Here is a 23,005-nt window from a genome sequence, read left to right as displayed (position 1 = left end):
GAGAGATGAGGCTAATAGAGAGCATTTAATAAATGCTTTCTTTTCTTCTTCTTCTTTTTTTTAAAAAATCAAAAGCCACTAGTGTTCTATGGTTAAAAAAAGACAAAAGACAAAAAGGATTTTTGCACATCTTCCTGTCAGTGACCATATTCTGATACTTGCCAGTGAAATATATTTCTAGTATAATATTTTAGTTGACTCTTGATACTCACTGCTAATGTCTTATTAGAAAGCTCTAGTTTAAAAAAACTCACATTTCTTTACATTTGATTTTTAAAATATCAGCCAAATGTACTTGAGTTTTTAAACTAGGTGGACAACCTTGATTTATTCTCCAAATATTTACGTCTCAGACACTGTGATATAATGCTTAGAAAATAGTCACCGTCCTTTCTCAGGAATACCACTTCAATAGTTTCCTCTGTACTTTATCGACAATTTCCCTATCTCCAAGGGATTGTGTTCTTATTTATAATATGAACATGCTCTTGTTTCTATTTTTAAAAATATCCTATCTTTTTGAACCACATTCTCCATTGCTATAGTCCCATATCTCTGCTACTCTTTGCAGTAAATCTTCAAAGAGTTGTCTGTATGTATGTGCTATCTCCCTTCTTCACCCTAACGAACTTCATTCAACTTTTACTCACACCACTCCTCCAAAAGTACTCTTTCAAGTTGCTCAAGCCAATGATTAATTCTCAGACTTCATTTTACTTGACCTGTAAGCATAATTTGACACAATTGATCATTCTCTCCTCTGTGATATACTTTTATGATTTGGCATTTGGGATACCACATTTTTACTCTTTTTCCTACTGGTTGCTTCTTCTCAGTTTTATTGGCCAGCTCTTCCTCTTCTCCCTCATCTTGATATTGGAGTACTCTAGGCCCCAGTCTTTGGTCCTCTTCACTATTTATATTCAATCCAGAACTAATCTCCTCTAGTGTTTTGCCTTTATATATCACCTTTATGCCAATGACTCACAAATTTGATATCTTCATCCCTAACTCTCCAGCTAAACTGTAGATTCATAAAATATAACTACCAAATTGACAATCCCATTGTATGTCTACTAGACATCTCAAGTTTAACAGGTTTAAAACTGAGTTCCTGAAGTAATGACACTCAGTAGCAATGAGCACATCTAGTGCTCATATCTTGTTTTCTAAATACCATTTCCCACTAAAAGGAACCATAACTCCTTGGAGAACCGGCTGATTCCAGGTATGGAGCAGAGAAAACATAAGATGAGCCAGGAGCATCTTGTGGTTCTAGAAAATAAGAAAGTGCTAAATAAAAAATAAAAAAAAGGGGGGGGGGGGCGGGGAGAGACACGTCAAAAGAACACAGAAGCAAACCTGAAGGTCAAAGACCAAATCTGGGATAATGTGAGCATCAAAATCATGCTACTAGTGGAATATAAGCCATAGAATAAAATAAATATCCATAATAATATAAATTATTGGACAGATAAATAAATGATGAGAAGGGACAGATCATCTAATAATAAAAGTAGAAGAAATAATAGAAATGAGAAAATTACTGTTTGGCAAACAGCACAGTAATTATTGTTGCCTACAAGCGTCATTAATAGGTGCCAAAATTAGTGGGTAATACATGCTGAGAAACAAGATACTTATATAATCTCAAAGTATCATCCCACAAGACACTAATAACAAACAGAAAAATCATAACTTTACATTGGAGAGACAGTGTTCCAAGTACATCAATGGTAATGAGACATATCAACATCACGCTCCTCCTTGATATAATGGCATCACTTCTGTAGTAGTATAGCCAAAAATTTATAACCATGGCCAACTCAATTGTGGAAAATTTTATAAAATAACTGATCAGTATTCTTTAAAAATGTCAAGGTCATGAAAGACAAAGAAAGGAGAAACTGTCCTAGAGTGGGACAGTTAGTAGCATCATATCAATGTTAATTTCCTGGTTTATAATTATACTTTGGTTTTGTAAAATGTTATCATCTGAAGGATCTGGGTGAAAGTTACACATGCGTTAGTTGTAATATTTTTTTAAACTTAAAAAATCTAACATTATTTTAAAAAATAAAAAGTAAAAAATAAAATACCCAAATTCTTTATCTCTCTTTTATCAATCTACTCCTTCTCCACTGATGGCAATTTCATTATTCTTGTATCCAGGCCAAAATCTTTGAAATTACCCTTCATTTCTCTTTTTTTCCTCCTCATATCTTAAATACATTCTACAGGAAATATTATGAGTGTGTCTTTAAATACATCCAAAATCTAACCATTTCTTATCACCTCTACTGTAACCTCACTAGTCCAGGATACCGTAAGTGCTTGCCTAGATTATTACAAAAGCTTTTTAACTGAACTTCTTGATCCATTCCTCTTCTAGTAAGACTCCATTGGCTCCCGTTTCTTTCAGAGTAAAGGCTAAAGTTCTGACTATGGCCCAGGAGCCATATACAATCTGGTTTTGTTAATATCTGACCTCCTTTCTTATTATTCATTCCATTCCAACCACTTTGATCTTCCTGCTTTCTCTTGACCATGCCAAGCTTGCTCCTCCCTTAGAGCCTTTCTAGTGGCTGTTCCCTTTTCCCTGAATTTCCTTCTTGCCCCACACATTACTTAGCTAACCTCCTTCTCTTTTTCAAGCTTTTGCTTAAAGGTCTTCTTCCCAGTGAGTGACCACTATCTTTACAAATTACAAGCCCTCATCTTGGTTCTCCTTAATCTGCTGCAATTTTTGGCCATTTTTATCATCTTTGAATGCAAAGTAGAATTTTTATTTATATCATATTTATTGTATATTGTTGATCTCTATAAACAATACTGTATTATATATCTGTTTATTGCTAGCATATAAACTCTTAAGAGGGCAGAGATATTAGTCTTTTTTATGAGCATTAATACAGTCCTTGGTACACTGTATACACTTAAAAATATGTTATGATATGACTCAAAAGTTTATTATTTGATTGATATATTACTGAAGGACAGAGAAAACATCATATGTCTCTTTCCCACAGATACTTATGAGCAACCAGATAGTTAGATAACAGATACCAATTATTTGTTTAAAAGTCAAGAGAATGTGTAAAAATAAGATGTTTAGCCAGGACTACTTTGTTGGCAAGTAAAATAAAATCACTCAAATTAGCTTAAGGTATAAAATGGGGGGAATTTACTTGTGGACAAAACGGAACAGCTCAGAAGTAAACCTAGCTCCAGGCATATGGATGTAGGGGACTTACAGTTGTCTTCAGAACTTACTGATTTCTTTCATTTTTGCTCAACTGTACCTTCCTTTGAAATGGCTTGGGTCTCAGGCAGGTGTTCTCCACATGGTAATCCCAGAAGCTCCAGCACAGATTCTTCAGGTTGAGTAATCCCAGAATTCACTCTGGCCTGACGGGGGTTGCACTGTGGCAAAGGAATGAGGTACTCTCATTACTATAGCTTGGGCCACAGGCACAATCCCCAAACCACTTATACTGAGAGTGGGGGGGGTGGGGGGGAGGCGGGTAAAAGATGAAATTAATTATAGAATAGAGCCAAACCAATTAGTGTAAATTTGTAGAATTGTATACCTGATATTAGAAGTATAGCACTCTGACCCCTAGTGGTCAGATTCCATAGAGAAAATGTAGCATTAGTTCCAAGGCAACAGAAGGTTAACTTACTGCACTTCATGTTTTTATAAGATTTTTTTCCAATTTATTAAGAACATCAGTATCCTTCCTTTCTATCCTCTGCATTGAAGCTTTCACCTATTTGGGCCAAATTTTCTTTTGACATAGTTCTTGTATACCTTCCTTTCCCCCTATCTCTTTGGTCACCCATCTTCTTTCTTGGCTTCATATTTAGAGTACTGTGATAATACCCTAAGTTATTTCCTTAGCTTCAATACTTTATGAAAATCAATACCTGAAAAATATTTCTAAAAAACTGCTTTAGGTGTATGGTGTCCAGCTTGGGAATTTACTCTGACACTTAATTTATCAGTCCCAATCAAAATTTTTAGGTCTAGCATTAACTATCATATGCCCCCTCATCCTTTTGCTTGAGAAAATACAATTAGCTTTCTGTCAGATGCAATGGTAAGCTAACATAAGTAATGTTATATCTGCATAATACATGGTGATTTCTTGAACTTTAAAAATTGAGAACACTTATTACTTATACTTTTATCTCATATAAGAAATAGATTAATCCATTTTAAATTTGATCTCACTAAACTTCCCTAATATTCTATACAGAAAATTCCATGTATACTTCTTACCATTTTTTGAGTGAATTTCCTAATTTATTTCTCATAAAAAGATACTGATTGGTACAAATTTATAAGCACTTTGCTAATTGCTCAGATCATAATATGCTAAATCTAAAATATATGTTCCTGAATATTTATACTTTTCATATTTTATTCTTTTGTTTTTGGTCAGTGGCTGAGATAGTAAGAATTCTCTAGCTTCATTATTGTATACATTTTCTCTTCAATTTTCATTGTAAAGTTTAACATAAAACAATGAGTCAATTACTCTGAAGGCTTATAGATTTTATTCCGCATTTCCTTTATCTTCAATTCCCTTTCATACTTTTGATTAAAGCATGCAGTTTCTTTCTTCTTAAGTATTCCTACAGAATTATTAAAACAAAGATAAAAACAAAACCAAACCAAAAAAACACCCTGAACTACTTCTGGTCAAGATGGCAGTATAGGTAAATGTACTCACATCCTCCCACAACCACATCAAAATTACAACTAAACTACAGAGCTCCCATCATTCAGAACCACCTGAAATATAGCTGAATAGAAGTCCTAGGGAATTAAAGAAGAAGTCACATCAAGACTGGTAGGAGAGGCAGAGATGCAGAATGGGCTAGTCCCACATCCATATGTAGTGGATAAAGATTGGGAGGGATAGCTCAGCTGTGCAGGTCCTCCATTAGGAACAAGGAAGGTCTCAGCTCCACACCAGGAACCCCAGTTCAGGGTTCCATTGCCAGGAATAAAAGTCCCCATAACTTCTGGCTATAAAAACCAGGGGGAATTATGGCTGAGGAATACAGAGGGCTTCTGGAGTCCCAGGCAGTTCCTCTTAAAAGGCCTAGTAACGGACTTACTAAGACTCACTCCCTCTGAGCTCCAGTGCTGGGGCAGCAGTTTAAAAGAATCCAAGGACACACAGGGAGGAACTGAATTGTCTGGTATCAAGGCAAGAGCTGTGTGTGTGTGTGTGTGGGGGGGTGGGGGCAACTTTCTGGCAGACGAAAGTGCTGGCAGAGGCCATTGTTTCTTTTCTGAGCCCTTCCCCCAGAGTCTGCAGGTGGGCATCATATCTGAGTTTCCATCAATGTGGTACACACTGTTCACTCTGCCCAGGTGATTCCCTGAGAGTCCACCCCACCCAACTTGCAGGCCCCACCAAGCTGTTTCCAGTGGCTTTTCCATACGAATGGCCTGTCTCATAAAGACCTGTACCTCTTGCTAAATGGCCCCAGGCCTGGCACTAGGAGCAGCCTTGGTTTGCATCTTGGGTAGCTCCAAGCCCAGCACCAGTAGCAGTCATCTGCAGATCACTTTGTAGCTCATGCCAGGTGGCCCTGGGCAGAACACAGGTGGCAGCTGACCTTGGTCTGCACCTCCCAGGAGGCCCCAGAGCCAGTGTATCTGATGTACAGCTTCAGACCACATCGATGCCCCACCCAACCACCTCCACAAGTTACACACTCAAGTGGCAGACTCAGCGGGCACCAGAACCTCATTGAAGTAAGTCCTGCTCCACAGGATGGGTCCCTGAACAGCTGATCCTCCATGGTGGTTGGTGGTCTCAGCCAGTGTCTGTCACAGATCGGCTGGTGATAAATCCCTCCCATTGATGTGCCAAGAGCAATTAAGGCTTTACTACAATAGGAGGATATACACAGCCCACACAGGTAGGGCGCACCTGAAGTTCCCAGCTTGGGTGCTTGGGGAGACTGTGCCACTGGACCTTACAGAACACCTACTACATTAGGCCACTCTACCAAGCCTGGGATACATAGCAGCTTTGCCTAATACATAGAAACAAACAGAGGTAGGCTGTCAAAATGACGAGACAAAGAAACATGACTCAAATGAAAGAACAGAAGAAAACTCTAGAAAAAGAATTAAAAAAATGGAGACAATCAATCTACTAGATGCAGAGTTCAGAACACTGATTATAGGATGCTCAGTGAACTTAGTGAAAACTTCAATAGTATAAAAAAGGACATGGAAACCATTTTAAAAGAACCAGTCAGTAACAAAGGGTACACTAACTGAAATGAAGAATAATTTACAGGGAATAAACAGTAGAGTAGATAAAGCTGAGAATCAAATCAGCAATTTGGAATATAAGGAAGAAAAAAATCACCCAATCAGAACAGCAAAAAGAAAAAAGAATAAAAAAAATGAAGATAGTATAAGGAGCCTCTGGGACAACTTCAAGCATACCAACATTCACATCACAGATATGCCAGAAGGAGAAGAGAGAAAGCAAGAAATTGAAAACCTATTTGAAAAAATAATGACAGAAAACTTCCCTAAACTGGAGAAGGAAATAGACATACAAGTCTAGGAAGCACAGAGTCCCAAACAAGATGAATCCAAAGAGGCCCACACCAAGGCATATCATAATTAAAATGCAAAACATTAAAGACAAAAACAAAAATCTTAAAAGCAGCAAGAGAAATGCAGTTACCTATAAAGAGAGCTCCCATAAGACGATCAGCTGATTTCTCAACAGAAACTTTTCAGGCCAGAAAGGATTGGCAATAAATATTCAAAGTGATGAAAAGGACCTACAACCAAGATTACTCTATCCAGCAAAGTTCTCATTTAGAATTGAAGAGCTTCACAAACAAGGAAAAGCTATAGGGGTTCATTACTACCAAACCCGTTTTACACAAAATGTTAAAGGATTTTCTTTAAAAAGAAAAAGAAAAAATGAAAATTATGAACAATAAAATTACAATAAACACACATCTATCAACAATTAAATCTAAAAAACAAAATAAATGAACAAGCAGAGCAGAAACGGACTTTCAGATACAGAGAACATTTTGATGGCTGCCAGATGTGGGGTGGGGGGTGGTAGATGGGTGAGTAAGGTGAAAGGATTAAGAAGTACAAATAGGTTATTACCAAACAGACATGGGGATGTAAAGTATAGCATAGGGAATATAGTCAATAATATTCTAATAACTATGTATAGTGTCTGATGGCTACAAGAGTTATCAGGATGATCACTTAATACGTTATGTACTGTCAACTGTAATTGAAAAATAAAAAATGATTTAAAAATGATTTAAATGAACTCAGACTGCCTATGACTCAGTAAAAAAAAAAAAAAGATAATGAGAGAATAACAATAGTACTCCTAACTTATCAAATAAGAGAATAATTATGATGAATACATTTGAGAATTCACATAGAGGGCTTAATATGGCTACTGACACATTTAACTTTTCTCAAAAAAGTTAACTTTTACTATTATTTTCTAGATTCACTTGCATTTTTAATAGAATATACCAATTTGTTTGTCTAGCACCAAACATTGATAAAACATTTAATATTATATTATGGGCTAAAAAGCATTAACAATATGGAATGTCTATTCTTGTGAAGTTTACAATCTAATTTGAGAGACAAAGCATAAAGACTTAAAATTTATAAACAAAATGTGGCATAAACATACAATGGAATATTATTCAACTTCAAAAAGGAAGGAAATTCTGACATGCTACAACATGAATGAACCTTGAAGGCATTATGCTAAATGAAAAAAAATAAAGCTAAAAAAGACAAATATTGTAAGAGGTACCTAGAACAGTCAAATTCATACTGACAGAAAGCAGAATGGTGGTTGCCAGAGGCTGGGTGGAGAAGGGAGGAGCAGTTGTTGAATGAGTACAGAGTTTCAGTTTTGGAGGTGAAAAAGTTCTGGAGATGAATGGTGGTGATGGGTGCACAAAAATAATGTGAATGTGCTCAATGCTACTAAACTGTATACTTAGAAATGATTACAACGGTAAATTTCATGTTATCTATATCTTACCACAGTAAAAAAGATTTAAAATTTAAATATTCATATAGGGGAAAATTAAATTTCATCACTACAATGTACCAGATAAACCATTAATTTATAAATTATCAAATGTCATTTTAACTTGATTAATAAAATGTACCCATTTATTTTTTTTTTTAAAAAAATATATTTTATTGATTTTTTATAGAGAGGAAGGAAGAGGGATAGAGAGTTAGAAACATCGATGAGAGAAAAACATCAATCAGCTGCCTCCTGCACACTCCCTAGTGGGTATGTGCCCGCAACCAAGGTACATGCCCTTGACCGGAATCGAACCTGGGACCCTTGAGTCCGCAGGCCGACGCTCTATCCACTGAGCCAAATCGGTTCGGGCCCCATTTATTTTTTGAATAAATAATACATTTGTATTGTACAAAAATAAAAAATACAAAGTGGTATATAGAAAAAAAATAAATCTTATTTTAGCCACTCAGCTCCTTTTCCTAAACACAACCCCATTACCAGTTACTTATATATTCTATCAGATATACTATCTATCTTCAATGACTATATTCATACACTGTATACATAATGTTGCAACTTTCTTTGATAGCACATTAAATGCAACCTTGTTCTTTTTAAAGAGCTATCTAGTACATACCATAAGTATATTTGTGGTATGTACTATATACCCTTAGTGAGAAGCTAGAGAGGGTTTCCAATCTTGCTATTTCCAACACTTTCAAAGAATAATCTAGCACATACGTCATTTTGTTAATTGTGAGCATATCTGCTATACAAATTCTTTGAGGGAGGGTCACGGGCTTTTCAAATGATTCAGATTATAAGTCCCCAACAAGACAGATTTCACTAGAGGTATTAGACTTAGTCACTTTATCCAAAAACTTGGAAACATCTTTTTTTAATTTTATATTTTATTGATTTTTTTACAGAGAGGAAAGGAGAGGGACAGAGAGCTAGAAACATCGATGAGAGAGAAACATCGACCAGCTGCCTCCTGCACACCCCCTACCGGGGATATGCCCGCAACCAATGTACATGCCCTTGACCGGAATCGAACCTGGGACCCTTCAGTCCGCAGACCGATGCTCTATCCACTGAGCCAAACCAGTTTCAGCAAGGAAACATCTTTATATTATTTTCTTTGGCACCTATCACTTACTAAGTCTTGATAATTCTATCTCCTCAGTATCTCTTCTGTCATCCCTTCCCATTTCCTATTCCTTATATAGGTGTGTGTGTGTGTGTGTGTGTGTGTGTGTGTGTGTGTGTGTATGTGTTCATACACTTTAATTTGCTTGGAAAGGTTAAAATGAAGATAAAATACATAAAAAAGATATTCAATTCTTTTGATGATTCTTATAAAATCTCTGAAAATAATGGAACCTCAAGTTTATTTCTTTTGGATCCCAAGCCACATTGTGAAACACTTGGATTGGTGACATATAATCTCCCATTAGCTATCTTCAATAGCCTATTGCTAAAATTTAGTGCAAAACACGGAAGGCCACCTGAGTGGTCTTACATTGGGCTGGTGAGTGGACAATTCTAATTCAGATTAGCGAGCCACCTAAACCCCACAGAAAGTGACTCTAATGGTAACTATAACAACCCTCTTCCCAAAGAAAATTGTTCAGTTTATGAAGCAGTCCCACAAAAACACACATATATACAAAACTTGGAATTCTTAGGAAAATAAGCAACCCAATTTCACTCAGTTGGACAGTCAGCAAGTTAGTGATTTTGCGGTTTGATCCTTATATGGTACATCAATCATGGCAAGTTTCTTTCTCTCTCCATTTCAAGTAAAACCACTAGATCCCATGCAATATGTCATTACCGTCACAGTAGGATCTCATTAGTAATAGAGTCGTCATATATAGGCTTTTAATATTTCTTCGTGTCTGAAGTTTTGTCCTCAACACACTCTCCTGAGAGAAGAATTTGCTCAGTCACTTTCAAGCTACCAAATACATCCAGAATTAGGTCTAATGTCTCCATTGTAGCCAACAAAGCTCACCTTAACTTGGTCCTTGTACTTTTCCTCTCTAGCCTTCTCTACCAACTTTTTCCTGCTTGCTTTTATGATGTACAATAGTTAACAGTTTCAGGCCTCTATGCATTTTCTCTCATTGTCTTCCCAGCCTGGAATACCTTCATCCATTTCCCTTACTTCCTCAATGTGGGAAATCTTGATCTCTTTATGCAAGAGGAGGAACCTCCTTTTTGTGATCCATAGATCTGCATTCATCTTCCATGATGACTGCTCTTCTCTACTGAAACTATTTTTTAAAGTAGGCTGAAATAATGGTGGGAGTGGTCTTTTTCCTTTCTAGCTCTAGCATCCAGCAGTGTTTGAGGTCATGTGGTATGCACTCAATAAAGTTTCTTCAATTGAATTTAACTAGATCTTGGGGAAAAGGGGTAGAGTTATTCCTAGGTTTATTGAGTGGCTATTGGGTGCAAGATTATGTCCTAGGCAGTGGGATTATAACCAAGAAGATAACCCAAGGACTACTTTTGGCCTAGTAAAAGAGATGGGGCAACATAAACATATAATTACTAGAGGCCCGATGCCCGAAATTCGTGCAAGAGTAGGCCTTCCTTCCCCCAGCTGTTGGCACTGGCTACCCTCCCAGCCCCAGTTTTGTCCGGAAGGACGTCTGGTCTAATGAGCATATTACCCTTTTATTATTATTATAGATAATTCATTGGGTGGATTGCAGTGGCTCCCAGGTCACAGTTCAGATTCTTTTATGAATATGGATGAGCAAAGGGTGGCACTTTAATTCAAGGAAATTGCACTAGGAAAAGACATTTATAAAATAAGGCAATTACTCCAAATCACTGTGAAACCCAGAGTCAGACATGAAACTAAAGATTTCTGACTTTCTTCTTTTTTTAAATATATTTTTATTGATTTCAGAGAGGAAGGGGGAGGGAGAGATAGAAACATCTATGATGAGATAGAATCATTGATAGGCTGCCTCCTGCACGCCCCTTATTGGGGATGAGCCCGCAACCCAGGCATGTGCCCTGGACCAGAACGGAACCTGGGACCTTTCAGTCTGCAGGCCGACACTCTATCCACTGAGCCAAACCAGCTAGGGCCTGACTTTCTGTTTATGGCTCATGGGCTCCACATTTTGAAGTAGAGAAGCTCTTCTGGGGAACAAAGGTCAAATACAGTGTGTTGGGGAAAGAATATAAAGTGACATAACGCATGTAAGATGACCAGGTCAGAATCAGTATACTCCATGAAAGTTCTCTTTCTCCGCTAAACTGCCTTCTAAACATTAAAAAACAAAACAAAACAAAACTTGCTTGGTGTTAAATGACCTATATTAAAATTTAATCTACCATTGTTCTTTCTGTTTCCTTTCCTACTCTCTTCCCTAATATAACCTCTTTTCACAAAAGGTTGAGTAAGCTAGAAAATGTAACGAGAAGAGCAGGTTCTTTGGGAGCCGGGAAAGCTGGGTTCATCACAGAGGTCAGTCATTACCAGGGGAGTAACTTTGGGCAAGTACTTAAACTTCCGGTTTTCTCTTTTGTAAACTAAGATGTAATAATAAATGAATCGGAAGAAGATGTTTATGTAAAGCCCTTACCTTAACCCAGTGACTGATACATAGTAAGAGCTCAGAAGTTAGCTATTTAGCGATCCTAAGAACCCGATGCCTTGAGGTTGTACTTTTACCGCTGCAACCGGAGGAAATGTAAGCGTAATCCTCACTAAATTGCGTCAAACCAGAGGTCGCGCTCCAGCCGTGATGCAATTTGGTCTCTGCGGGCCACCGTCGCCGGGCATGCGTAATGAACGTGGCGGGACGTCAGTGTCATGGCGAGCTCCATCTGAAGTCTGCGCGGTCCGAGAGCGGCGAGTTTCCTTTAGGACTGGTTTGTAATTTCGCGACTGTTGGGTAAGGGGGTGGATGGGTCCGTGTGGGACAGAGGTTGGCACGAACGCCTTTTAGGTCGGAGCCTTATTTCCCCCGTTTCAGTCTTTCCCTGGCTGTTTGATGGCTTGTTTCGCAGTTAAAAGGGGACTTGCCAGGTGGGAGGAGGGAAGAACAGAGAGGCTGGAAGTCCTGCCCAAAGTGAGGGCAGGGTCGTTGGCCTCAGGGGCTGCAGGGCTGTAGGGAGTATTGAAGGGACCTCGGCCCTATCGTCAAGATGAGCTCCATTCGTTCTGCCACTGTCTGCATCAGTGAATTTGTAGGATGGCAGGAGGCTGTCGCAGTAGCTTTCACAGAGCTGTGTCTCATTAAGGATTTAAACCGAAGTTGGCCATCAGAGTAGGTGTCTTGTGTCTTCCCTTTTCTTTCTCGTTTACTTATAAAACCAGTCTGAATCTGGGGCCGACACGTGTCTTTCGGATGGAAGGTGATCTGGATGCCTACTTCATTGCCTTATCTATTGCTGTTTTGTAGTTGTTGGTCTTTCTTGAATCACGCAGACGTGTTATAATGCAGGAGAGTATTTATTACTGTGGCCGGACGCTGGATCTCATTCATGGCAAATGTGGCCGATGTCAACACACCTGTCCTAATCAGTAAGAAGTTGGACGTAGTATTAACCTTGCTTTATAAGATAGTCTTTTATGGAGGTTGATCTCTTTTAGGTAATTTTAAAGAGTCCTTACTGTGGTTTTGTGAATTTGTCAGCTTGCTTTTTCTAATCAATTTTTATTTTCCAGACTCATCTTTCAAGAGGATTTGAGACTAATTGCAGATAATCAAGGTACTCATTTATTTTAAACCTTTAATGTTTGAGTGACATGTTACACATTATAATGAGCAAAAAGATAGCCTAAGTTCTTAGTAATTTTGTCACCATCATTGTATGGAAATGCTATGATCTCCATATCACTAAATCCAAGAAACACTTTCATTCATTTTGCTTAACCTTTTATCTGTATTAAGTTGCACTGACTGTGTCCACTGCTTTGACATGCTCTCTGCCTTTGCCTTCTATGACCAACTGATTTGCTCCTTTTCTGGCAGCCACATCTTGGTTTTCATTAAAAGCTCCTTCTCTTCTTTTGGCAGTTAAATTTGGAGTTTCTCAAGACATGGTCCTGTACCCTTTTCTCTTCTCTGTTCTCTCTCTCTGTGTGTTCTGATCCACAATGTTATTCTCTGCCTTTTTGATTCTAGTCATCCAAGTGAGTGTGAAGTGACATCTCATGCTTCTGATTTGCATTCCCTGATAGCTAATAATGTTGACACCTTTTCACATGCTTATTGGCCATTTGTATATCTTCGTTGGAGAAATGTCTATTTGCCCATATTTTACACTGGGTTATTTGTCTTTCTGTTACTTAGTTGTTGTTTTTTTAATGTATTCTTTTCAGAGACAGCAAGAGCACTGCCGGAGCACTGGTCAGCATTGCTGTTCTGGGTTGCTCTGAGTCCATATATTTTTCTAAATTCTTTCCGACTATGCCAGGGCAGGTTCCTTCTTGAACCCTACCCACTACACTAACTGTTGGGAACTTAGTCCAAGATCCTCCTTTATTCTCTGCTCACTAGTTACAGGTGTTGGGTCCGGGCCCTCTGTCTGGGGCTGGACTGGAGAAGACATGAGAAGTTGTGGTTATATAAGAATGACTCTTTATTGCAGAAGCCAGTGGCCATATAGCTGTCAGACAAAAACAGTTCTTTACAGCAGTCCTATACAGGCCAGCAGCCGGACACCAGCTGGTTAATGTGTACATCTTCCCCACAAAGCAGCATTAGTGTCTGTACCCACAGCTATTATCTGAGTGGCCGCACGCTGCCTCCTAGACTCACCATCTCACATTGTAGTGGTACCTAAGCTCTCTGCCTCAGCAGCTTCTCCTGTCTCCCCTGCTCAGCACACGGGCTGGTCTCTGTAGCCTCACATATCAACTACCTCTGAGCTTCTCTCTTAGCTTCGTCTAGCTTTCTAGCTTCTCCTCTCACCCACTTCTTCACACCCCAGCAGACTAGCTCATCAGTAACTTGTATATTATTCCAGAGACAAAGAAGGCTTTGTGCCAGTAGTTACAACAATCATATTTTGGCTACAGAAGGACACAGACTATTCTTTCCCCTATTGAATTTTCTTGGCACCTTTGTTGAAAATCAGCTGACTAGGTAATATATATATATTTTTAAATCCTCACCCAAAGATATGCTTATTGGTTTTAGAGACGGGGGAGAGGGAGGAAGGAAGGGAGGGGAGAGAGAAAGATAGATAGATAAAGAGAGAGAAACATTGATGTGAGAGAGAGAAACATTGATTGGCCACCTTGCTGTATGTGTCCTAACTGGGGATTGAACCCAAAACCCAGCTATGTGCCCTGACTGGGAATCGAACCCACATCCCTTTCGGTGTAAGGGATATTGATGCTCCAACCAACTGAGCCACATTGGCCAGAGCTAGATAATGTGTTTTTTACAAACATGCTAGATGATTTTTTATGGAAGAATAACTCTAGGACAGTGATTTCGAACTTTAGTGGACACCACAGTCATCCGGAAGGTTGTTAAAGTTTGCTGGGCTTTACTCAGAATATCTGGTTCAGTAGTCCCAAATCTTTTCATTTCTAACTAGTTCCCCAGTGATTTTGACTGTGCTGGTCTGGGAACCATAGTACCAGTATGAAAACTGGTTTCACAGCTGTGGCTACACACATGAGAATTACTGGAAAGTTTAAAAAAATACTGATGCCCAGGCTCGGTTTGCAGAGATTGATTTAACTGATGTGGGGCTCAGTTGTTTGTAATTTTCAAAAGCCCTTCAGGTGAATACAATGAGTACTCAAGATTGAGAACTGCTGTAGGAGAATAGTGGTTCTCAATCAGGTGGTAAGTGGAATCACCTGGGCAGGTTTTATGTTAATATCCCTGAGTTCCACTCTTGGAGATTCTAGTTCAGAATGGGATCTGGGTAACTATATATGGTACATAAAAGGCTAATATGCAAAGTGTCCTCTTGGGAGTTTGACCGGGAGACTGGGAGTTCGATCACTTGCTATGACATGCGCTGACCACCAGGGGGCGGCGCAGAAAAAGAAAGGCCCCAGCCAGAGCCAGAAGGGCGGTCCTGGCCAGTAGCCGGAAAGCCCCGATTGGCCCTGGTCGCCGGCCAGGCCTAGGGACCCTACCAGTGCACAAATTTCATGCACCGGGTCTCTAGTCTATATATATAAAAGGTTAATATGCTAAGTGTCTGTCTGACCAGTAGCTATGATGTGCACTGACCACCAGGGGGCAGACACTCAACACAGGAGCTGCCAAGCTGCAGTGACTTGGCAGAGGCGGTTCTCGGGTGATGCACCCCGAAACCAGAGAGTAGGGAGCCCGATTCCTTGTGGGGCTGCACGATTCCACCTTCGGCCATGGGTTATGTTGTTGCTGGAGCACTGTCGGCCCTGAATCTGGTTTACTGCACACTTGTGTTGTGTTCCACACCTTGTATGACAGCAACTTTACAGAGTGTCCTCTTGCACTCTGGGACCCCTTGGGGGATGTTGGAGAGCTGGTTTCAGCCTGATCCCCGCAGGCCAGGCTGAGGGACCCCACCTGCCAGAGGGACCCCGTTCACTCCGCAGATGCCCTTCGAGCCACGGTGCTACCCCAGGTGGGGATGGCCCAGGAGGGACCGAGGGAGGTTGGCTCCAGGGCGTGTGCAGCCCGTCTTGCTCAGTCCCACCCCGCCGGCCATCTTCTTATTTCCTTTCAGTGTGCACGAATCTGTGCAATGGGTCACTAGTCTATACTAATAAAAGGGTAATGTGCTAATTAGACTGGGAGACCTTCAGGGAGACCTTCCGGACGTCCTTCCGGACAAAGCCATGGTGGCGGGGCCAAGGCAGAGGTGGTTAGGGGCAATCAGGCCGCAGGGGAGGGCAGTTGGGGGCGAGCAGGCTGGCAGGGGGGGGCAGTTAGGGGCTAGCAGGCCGGTGTGGGAGGGAGTTGGGGGCGAGCAGGTCGGTGGGGGGGCACTTGGGGGTGAGCAGGCCAGTGGGGGGGCAGTTGGGGCAATCAGTCCGGCAGGGGCAGGCAGTTAGGGGTGATCAGGCTGGGAAGCAGGTGAGCGGTTAGGAGCCAGCAATCCCGGATTGCAAGAGGGATCAGGCCTAAACCAGCAGTCGGACATCCCCCGAGGGGTCCTAGATTGGAGAGGGTGCAGGACGGGCTGAGGGACACCCCCCCCGCCCCCAGTGCATGAATTTCGTGCACCAGGTAACTAATCTATATATATAAAAGCCTAAGTGACCATTACAACAGAATGACCTGTCGACCAGTCGCTATGATGCGCACTGACCACCCGGGGGCATACACTCAAGGCAGGAGCTGCCCCCTGGTGGTCAGTGAGCTCCCACGGGGGAGCGCTGCTTAGCCAGAAGCCAGGCTCAAGGCTGGTGAGCGCAGCTGCGGCAGCAGGAGCCTCTCCTGACTCCACCGCAGCACTACCGAGCGGCGGGAGCATGCGCAGCAGGCTGGGATGAGCACAGGTGGCACGGCACCTGGCCCCGTTCTGGCTCCTCCCTGGCCACCTGCTGCTTGGCGCACTGCTACACCCCCTCACGGGGTCCCGGATTGCGAGAGGGTGCAAGCTGAATTTCATGCACTGGGCCTCAAGTTTGATTATAAAACCTCTGCTAATAAATCACCTATGTAGGTTACAGTACTCTACAATGCTGTATTCTCTTTTTAAAAAAAAATTTTTTTTAATCCTCACTTGAGGATATGTTTTAGAGAGGGGTGTGTGAAGAGAGGGAGGGAAAGGGGGAGAGAGAAACATTGATGTGAGAGAGAAACATTGATCAGTTACCTCCCATACTCACCCTGACCAGGGATTGAACCCAAAATCTAGGTATGTGCCCTGACGAATCAAACCTGCAACCTTTTTGGTATATGGGACAATACTCCAACCAACTGAGCCACCCTGCTAGGCCTTCTTTTTATCATTTCCAATGTCTCCCTTTTCTCTGATTCTGTTTTTATTCTTTTCATTAAATCTGATTTTTTCTTTTTTTGAAAAAAAACTTTATATGCTCCTCTTGTTCCATTTAACTATTATTTTGCTTTCCTTTTGTTCTCAAATTTTCATTTTCTTATTGCTCACTTATTTAAAAATTTCTGGAGGCTAACAATTCCTTCTGCCTGTTTGTTGGAAGTAAGAAATTTATTACTATAGGTGAGTGAGATTGTTCAGGTGCTATGATATGCTGCTAGGTTTAGGAACCTCTGTATTATATTATCTTTGACTCTGTTGTCTCCCTAGAGTGAATTTCTAGAAATGGAATTGTTAGGTTAAGGGATATATAAGGGGTTTTAAAGTTTGATATGTACTTTCAGATTGTCCTCCAGAAAGGATATGCCAGTTCTACCAGGCTTTCAGCTAGCAGTAGCGTTGTCAGTTTTTTTTTAATCTGTAGGGTGAAAAATAATTCATATTTAAACACTTGTTATTAGTGTGTTTGAACATTCTTTCCTCTGTTTATGTTTTTCCTTTGCCCATATATTTTTTGGAATGTGTTATATCTTAGGGTCTAATTAGACTCTTGCATTGCTTGTGCTTTGCCAATGAGGCAGTTTGGTGTTGAGAGAAGGCCTAGGTTCTAATTCTAGCTCTGTCAGTGTGCAAATCTTTTAGCTTTTCTGGACTTCAGTTCTGTAAAATAATAGGTTTAACAATGTTCCCTACTTCTCTAACTCTGTGATATTGTATGTCAACAGCAGCAGACCCTTCTCATCTCCCTTCTTCCATTCTTTTTTCCTTCTTTTTTTCTATGGGATGTTAAAATTGTGTAATGTGAAAAAGATGGCTTTTAATATGTCATTCAATTAATAGGCCTTCAGTTGCTCTTTAGTAATATTCAAAGGCACTACCTGGTCTTAGACTTCCACACTTATTTTTATTTCATACTAGAGGCCTGGTACACGGATTCGTGCACTGGTGGGGTCCCTTGGCCTGGCCTGTGCCCTCTCGCAATCCGGGAGCCCTTGGGGGATGTTGGACTGCTGGTTTCAACCCGATCCCTGCAGGCCAGGCCGAGGGACCCCACTGGTGCACAAATCTGTGCACCGGGCCTCTAGTATGCATATAAGATCTTTGGTTAATCTCTTCCCAGCCTCCCCCCTCCCCCTTTCCCTCTGAGATTCATCAGTCTGTTCCATGTTTCCATGCCTGTGCATTGAGCGTCTGCCCCCCTGGTGGTCAGTGTGTGTCATAGCTACTGGTTGAATGGTTGAACGGTCTCTTAGGCTTTTATATATATAGAAGATAATAGTGATAGAAGAAGCCCTAGGGATTAGGTATTTTCTTTATCTTTTCATCCAGAGTAAGGGTTTTTTCCTTTGTTACAGAAAGATTAACTAAATTTTGCTTAAACAAGCATTTATTCACGTATTCAGTCATCCGTCAACAAATATTGTGTGCCTGCTATGTCCTAAGCATTGTTATAGGTGTGGATACAGTGGTGAAAAAGGGATGGATCCCTTTGTCCTTGTAGAGCTTACACTTTAATGATAAAGACAGATGCAGTTGTATGTATGGTATCAGGTAGGTTAGTTCTATGAAGAAAAACGAAACATAAAGCATGGTTAGAGGTTAGTGAGAATATGTGGAATCCTTGATCAGTGGGTGGTTATTTTAGAAAGGCTTTTCCAAGGAGGTGTCATTTGAGTATATAAGTGGCAGCAAGCCATACAGATATCTGGGGATGATTTTCCAGACAGAGGAATAGCAATTGTGAAGGCCCCTGAGTCAGAAACTAGTGTGGCATACTCAGCGAATATCAAAAGGTTAGTACAGTTGGTACAGAATGGGAGGTGATAGAAGGAATAGCTAGGGACCATACTTTGTTAGACTGGGTAGTCCACAGTAAAAAGTATTTATTAAGAATGTGCAGTATGCTAGACCAGTGGTCGGCAAACTGCGGCTCGCGAGCCACATGCAGCTCTGTTGACTAATGAGTTTGCCGACCACTGCCTTAGGGAAAAACACTTAAAAAACATTTTAATAATGTACTAATGTCTTTAACCTGAAATCAAAACTTCTGGGTAAGGGTAATGCCTTACGCAGTGGTCGGCAAACTCATTAGTCAACAGAGCGGCAAACCGCGGCTTGCAAGCCGCATGTGGCTCGCGAGCTGCAGTTTGCCGACCACTGTGCTAGACATAGTTCTAGCCTCCACCTGGGACAAATCAGTGAACAAAGCCCACAAAAACCTTTACCCTCACAAAGTATATTCTAGTAGAAAGAGATAGACATTAATAAAATAATGAAAACATCTAAGCTGGCGATGAAATGCTATGGTAAGAAAACGAGGTAGGGAGTGGGGATATGAAGTGAAGAGGAAGTATATGTACATATGGTGAGGTGTGGGAGTTGCTCAGAAAGGCCTCGCTGGTGACATTTGAACAGATTCCTGAAGGGCTTGAAGATGTTCTATACAAGAATAAAATCCTGAGATGAGTGTACTTTGTAAATACAAACTGGGAGGAAGCCCACATGGCTGAGTGTAGTGATGGGGAGAGTGGCAGGCTTTATGGTCAGAGAGGTAACAGGAAGCTGATTACATATGTCCTCGCAGATTTGTATAGTGATTTAGGCTTTTTATTCTGAAGTAGAAGACATTGGAAGATTTTGATCAGAAGCTTGAGATGAACTTAGATTTTAAAGGGATCCTTGGCTTCTATGCTGAAATGTCCTTTGGGAATTAGGGTAGAAGCAGGGAGACTAACTGTCAATAATCTAGGCAAGAGTTGATGTTGTTTTGGACCAAGAATGTAACAGTGGGCAGAGTGAGAAATAGTCAGATTCTGAATGTTTTGAAGATAGAGCCAATAGGGTTTTGTTGGTGCATTGGATTAGGGAGAGGATTCCAGGATTTTTGGCCTGAGCAGGTAGAAGACTGGGATTGCCTTTAAATGAGATGGGGAAAGTTGTGGAAGGATCTGGTGGGGTAAGGTAGGGAGAAGATCAAGGGTTTCCTTTTTGATAATTTAAGTTTGAAATAACTATTAGATGGGGGTGTTGAATATACAATTGGACATGTGAGTCTGAAGTTCAGGGGAGGACTGGGACCTGTTATATAAGCATATAGTTGGTATTTCAAGGCCACGGATTGGATAACAGGGTATGCCTATAACTCGGGTGGGGAACATCTGGCGTGAGGGCCATATAAGGCCTGCAAAATCATTTGGTCTGGCCCTGCCAAAGCATTAAGGGTGAGTTAATTAAGTGTTTGACCAAATAGAGCAAGTTAATTTTTAGGTTGATAATTTTGTATGGCCCGAAAATGATGTTATAAATATTCAAATGGCCCTTGGCAGAAAAAAGGTTCCCACAAGGAGACTTGTGGAGTGGCTGATGAGGTAGGAGGAGAACTCGGAGAGTGTAGTGCCCTACAGAGGAGGTCATTTGAGATGACTGAGAATTTATCATTGTATATATTGCTGCAAATCATTGAAATCATGACAGGTAATTTTGCTGGAGTGGTGGGGGTGAAAGCCTGGTTCATGAGAGAACGGGAGGGGGAAATTGGAGATTGTAAGTATAGATACCTTTTTAAAAAATATATATATCTTTATTGATTTCAGAGAAGAAGAGAGAGGGACAGAGATAGAAACATCAATGATGAGAGAGAATCATTGATTGGCTGCCTCCTGCACACCCTCCACTGAGGATTGAGCCTGCAACACGGGCATGTGTCCTGGACCGGAATCGAACCTGGCTGGGTTCACAGGCCGATGCTCTGTCCACCGAGCCAAACCAGCTAGAAGTTTTTCTTTAAAGGAGAGAAATGTGATGGAGACAGTAAATGGAGGGAGTGGGATCATGATAAAGCTTTTGTTTTCTAAATTGGAAAAAAATAGCATGTTTATATCCAGATAGTAATGATTCAGTAGAGAGACAACTAGTGAAGAGGGAGCATTGCTGGAATTCTTTGCTTGAGTAGGTCAGAGCACAAGGATTGTTCTTAGGGAGGTGGACAGTTATTCATAGTAACAGATTGGTAGGCTGAGTACATGGGCAAAGAACCACTTCTGGGTAAACAAAGAAAGTCATCCATCTGTGGAGAATGTTGTAGGGCATCTGAGGTTGGCTTCATTCAAGCTTTCTGTTTTCAATACCATCTTTAGCCATACTAAGAGGAGATCTGTGAGAAATTAATTTTCAGAAAATTTCTAAGATACATGAGTTTGTTTCTTTACTGCATGCAGTCTTTGCTGTACTAATATATGCTGGCAATCTATAAGCAGGCAGAATTTCCTAATTAATTTGACACAGAACCATTTTTTCACAGATAGTTAATACCTCAAATAGAACCAATTTGAGAAAGACTAACTTAATTCATTTCACCTTATCTAGTTCACTGAGTTGGCCAGGGCTCTTGTTTGCAAGAGCAGAAAACCCAGCTCAAACTAATTTAAGCCACAGAAATTTATTGGCTCACATGATTGGGCAGAGTGGGGCAGCATCAGGCTTCAGGCATTGGTTGGATCCAGATGCTCAAATAATATCAGTGTGGCTCTTTATTGCTCCATTTTTTTATTAGTTTTCATTCCGTAGGTAGCCTTCTGCCCTGTGACTGGTAGGTGGTCTCCAGTATCATCAAGATAACATCCTTCCAACCTAGCCACTTCAGTGAAAAGAGAAGCCATCTCTACTGTTAACTCTGGCACATGATTCTGATTGGCAGAATCCAACCCTGGCAATCACTGGCTTGTCATATCCAACCCTGAACCAATCACTGTGGCCAGGAGGATGGGTTACTCTGTCAGGCTTGGGTCATGTGCCCCATTTCTGTTTCTAGAGAAGGAGGAGGCCTGTGATTGACAGTCCCTCTATGACCATGTTGTATGCATGTTAACTATAATTTAGCAAGTTCTTGATTGATTGCCACTTGGGTTATTTGTAATCTAGCTCAGATTTGAACATAAGTTTGTCTTGTTTATAGGGCATAATTTGTCATAGTTGTAAAGAGTAAATTACATACAGTAAAGGACACAAAATGAGCCTGGCTGGAAGCTACTCTTAATTGAAAGTTGTTAATGGAAAAATGAAAATTTGGCAAATGAAGAGAAGGAAAATTCATCAGAGAGGCTGAGATCAGAGGAGAGTATAGGGTTCTTTTTTTTCTTTTTAATCTTTATTGTTGAAGCATTACATATGTCCCCTTATTTCCCCCATTAACCTCCTCTAGCCTGCCCCTGCCCCCTACCCCAGGCCTTCACCACCCATTGTCTGTGTCCATGGGTTATGTGTATATGCATACCATCACAGAGTTCTTTGGTTGATCTCTTCCAACCCCCCCCCCCCCCCCCCCCGCCCCGCCTTCCCTCTGAGATTCTGCTGTCTGTTCAATGCTTCTATGTCTCTCGGTCTATTTTGTTCACCAGTTTATTTTGTTCATTAGATTCCACATATGAGTGAGGTCATGTGACACTTGTCTTTTTCTGACTGGCTTATTTCACTTAGCTTAGAGAGTATAGGATTTTTAACAGTGGTTTAGGCGGCCCAGATGAGAACAGTGGTCATTCAGTGTACATACATTAAGTAGGCAGCAGAGTGTCGCACAGCATGTGGGCTCAGGCTCATCTGGCATGCAATTCTTGCTGTGCTTCCTTGGGTAAGTTAGCTTCTCTCTGTGTTTCAGATTTATCTTTAAAGTGAGGATAATAACACTGTCTACGTCGTGGAGCTGTTGGGAATGGTTAATGAGATGACTGTGAGCACTTGCTTCATGCCTGGGCATAGTATTGGTAGTAGTACTACCAGTAAGTGTACTCAAGTACACTTTATTTTTCTTTTTTCTATTCAAGATAATTTTTTTTCCTTAATCATTTTAACATAATTGTAAATTCACTTACAGTTATAAAAATTATGTGGAGATTCTGTACTCTTTATCCAGTTTCTCCCAGTGGTAATATCTTGCAAAACTATAA

At 40.7% G+C, this 23,005-nt stretch overlaps 1 protein-coding gene and 1 long non-coding RNA gene across 4 annotated transcripts in view; one reads left to right on the top strand and one right to left on the bottom strand.

Annotated features, from left to right (window-relative positions):
- Positions 1-11,767, bottom strand: part of LOC114233179 (uncharacterized) — a 30,320-nt gene extending 18,553 nt beyond the window's left edge. For both annotated transcript variants that reach the window (XR_008557084.1, XR_008557083.1), the window contains exons 1-2: positions 11,684-11,767; positions 3,303-3,423 (exon numbers count right to left, since the gene is read on the bottom strand). This is a non-coding gene — a long non-coding RNA (uncharacterized LOC114233179). The remainder of the gene's footprint in view (positions 1-3,302; positions 3,424-11,683) is intronic.
- A 138-nt stretch (positions 11,768-11,905) lies between these two features.
- CDKAL1 (CDK5 regulatory subunit associated protein 1 like 1) overlaps positions 11,906-23,005 on the top strand; it is a 654,128-nt gene continuing 643,028 nt past the window's right edge. For both annotated transcript variants that reach the window (XM_008146133.3, XM_028152333.2), the window contains exons 1-2: positions 11,906-11,972; positions 12,772-12,815. The gene's annotated coding sequence lies outside the window, so the exon portion shown is untranslated. The remainder of the gene's footprint in view (positions 11,973-12,771; positions 12,816-23,005) is intronic.

This window comes from Eptesicus fuscus, chromosome 9 (genome assembly GCF_027574615.1).
Source record: "Eptesicus fuscus isolate TK198812 chromosome 9, DD_ASM_mEF_20220401, whole genome shotgun sequence".
NCBI classification, from domain to species: Eukaryota; Metazoa; Chordata; class Mammalia; order Chiroptera; family Vespertilionidae; genus Eptesicus; species Eptesicus fuscus.
This window is presented reverse-complemented; position numbering and strand designations above follow the sequence as displayed.